Source organism: Triticum dicoccoides, chromosome 3B (genome assembly GCF_002162155.2).
Source record: "Triticum dicoccoides isolate Atlit2015 ecotype Zavitan chromosome 3B, WEW_v2.0, whole genome shotgun sequence".
Classification (NCBI taxonomy): Eukaryota; Viridiplantae; Streptophyta; class Magnoliopsida; order Poales; family Poaceae; genus Triticum; species Triticum dicoccoides.
In genome coordinates this window covers 753368473-753371428 of record NC_041385.1, presented here as the reverse complement: position 1 = coordinate 753371428, position 2956 = coordinate 753368473, and positions in this window count along the sequence as shown.

The window sequence follows — 2956 nt, the reverse complement described above, 5'->3', positions numbered from 1 at the left end:
CCGCTAGCTCTAATCACCACCAGCACTACTAGTTAAAGAAGAAACATTCACTTGTACCAGAAGCAAAAATATCATCGAGTTCAACATGATTGTCATGATATTATAAGCGTTCATGCATATATATCATCACAAAAGCAAATCACTTAAGTTCAGAACGAAGAACACGGACATGAAAGGACAAGTACTAAGAGCAGCATGAACTAGCTAAATCACTCCTGCTAGCTACTCTCTCTCTGGTAAAATAGCATAGAACATGTATAGCTCTCCCGATTCATCAAACTGGAGCATGCAGATGAACCTGTCTCCTAATCGTGGGCTGCGCTTCTCATTGCTACCCCCTGGTACTTCTCTGCGATCATTAACAATTTTCCTCCAATCTTTCACTATTAAGCATTCATCGCTTCTAGAAATCCTGAATGCATTCATGTGCAATGCAGGATATCTTGGCCATAAGCTAACAATTGACATGAGACCTTTAGTATCGATCCCCTGAGGCACAACTGTCATCGGGAGTCCCTGTTGAAGAACATCGTATAGTACTTAATTAATATACTTAGCAATGAAAGTTTAGCAAAAAAATTATGTATGCAAAATATGCACTGAGGACAAATAGTAATATCTTACCATCATTCCTAAATAGATGTGACTGTAGTTCAATACCATCACTATTGGTCGCATGTTTTGAGTACTAACATTTTTAAGTGTAGGAAGAAAATTTGTCTTGACAGTATGAAGATCCTCAAGCCATGAAACATAATGACTTATCTCCTCGCAGTTTAGTTCAGCTCCGGGACAGTAGTAGGTCCTGTCTACCAAGCGCTGGACATGTTTGGTTGAATGGAGATAAGCTGTCAATAGAAATTAGTTGTCGATTATTTTTGAATAAGCAATATTAAAGACAAAAATATAGTTGAGAAGAACTCACATAATGGTAGAACTAGAGGCGTCTGCACATCGACCCATATGTCTCTATTACCTTCAATATCATCTTCCGGACGAATATCAAAGGTGATAACCATACCAGGCTCAAATGCATAAGCCTTGCATAGTGCTTGCCAAGTTTTGCATTCAAAATAGGTGTACGTGTGTGCATTGTATACTTTGACGTTGAAAGTATAACCATCATGCTCAGTTTTCAGGTAAACTCTCTTTACCTCCATAGTTTCCATATCTTTGAAACCTATCTTATCCAAGACAAAAATTCTTGCATGGCAGGGGATGCGCTAGTAGAATAGTGAAAATTAAAAATTATAAGTCAGGCAAATGAAGCATATATAAGTCATGCTTAATTACGGAAACAGACTTGTCGTTGTGACTTACTGTATCGAATTCGAAGGTCTCATCCAGCTTGATGCTGAATCGCCTACCATCAACAAGAAAATTTATGTCGCACTGGCCGCGCTGGTCTTCACAGTATTCGCACATAATGAAATTTTTTTCCGTTGTCAGACGATATTTCCTATGTTCATATTAGGCGAAACATTAAACACTTACTAATTCAATTAATTCAACTACTTCTATTAATTCAACTAAGCATTCACTAAAAATAAACTAGTTATATTAATTCAATTAGTTCAACTAAGCATTTACTAAAAATAAACTAGTTCTATATATTAATTCAACTAGTTCAACTAAACATTTACTAAAAATAAACTAGTTATATTAATTCAACTAGTTCAACTAAGCATTTACTAAAAATAAACTAGTTTGATCTATATATTAATTCAACTAGTTTAACTAAACATTTACTAAAAATAAACTAGTTCTATATATTCAACTAGTTCAACTAATCTCATATACATAAATTTTCTTACTAAAAATAAACTAGTTCTAATTCATCTAGCATTAACATTTATAACATTCTAAAAATAAACTAGATAGTTCAAATTCATCTAAACATTAGAAAATAGAAAATAAGTAAAAAAAATATGCGTGTGTGTGTAGTGTGTGTACGTGTGTACGTACATGTGTAGTGTACATGTAGTGTGTGTGTGTGTGCGTGTGTGTGTGTGTGTGTATAGTGTGTGTGTGTGTGTATGTGTGTATGCGTGTGTGTGTGTATGGAGCGGGCCGGGCGCGTACGGGTGGCGGGGGCGGCGGCGACGGGCGGCGGGGGCCGGAGACGGCGACGAGACGGGCGGCGGTGGTCGGGGACGGCGACGAGACGGGCGCGGCGGGGGCGGCGACGACAACGGCGACGGGGGCGCCCGGCGACGACAACGACGGGCGGCGGGGGTGGCAGCGCACGGTCTTTAGTACCGGTTGGTGGCTCCAACCGGTACTAATGTGTTGCCCTTTAGTACCGGTTGGTGGCTCCAACCGGTACTAATGTGTTGCCCTTTAGTACCGGTTGGTGGCTCCAACCGGTACTAAAGGGCAACACAGCAGTGCGCTACTTTTAGTCCCACCTCGCCGAGCGAAGGGCAGCCGCACTAGTTTATAAACCCAGCCACGGCTGGCCTTTCGAGCTCCTCTATATAGCAGGCTTCTGGGCCTAACTAGGGCGCGCTGACCTGTGAGCCTACTGGCCCTTCTGGGCCTGTATTTGCACACCCTAGGTCTGGCAGGCCCACTGGACAGCGCCCCAACATTTTATTTATAAAAAATTTTCCTGCATTACTTATTTTCTTCTATTTATTTTTGAGTAATTTTTTATATAGCTTTTTCTTTTCTGCTTTATTTTTTTCTTCTATTTATTTCTGAGTAGTTTTTTTGCTGTATTTAGTTTCTTTGTGAATATTTTTGCTTTATATATTTTTTTCTTTTCTGCATTTTTTCTTTTCTTCTATTTATTTTTGAGTCATTTTTTATATAGTTTTTTTCTTTTCTGCTTTTTTTTCTTCTATTTATTTCTGAGTAATTTTTTTGCTGTATTTAGTTTCTTTGTGAATATTTTTGCTTTATATAATTTTTTTTTCTTTTCTGCTTTATCTTCTTCTTCTTCTTCTTCTTCTTC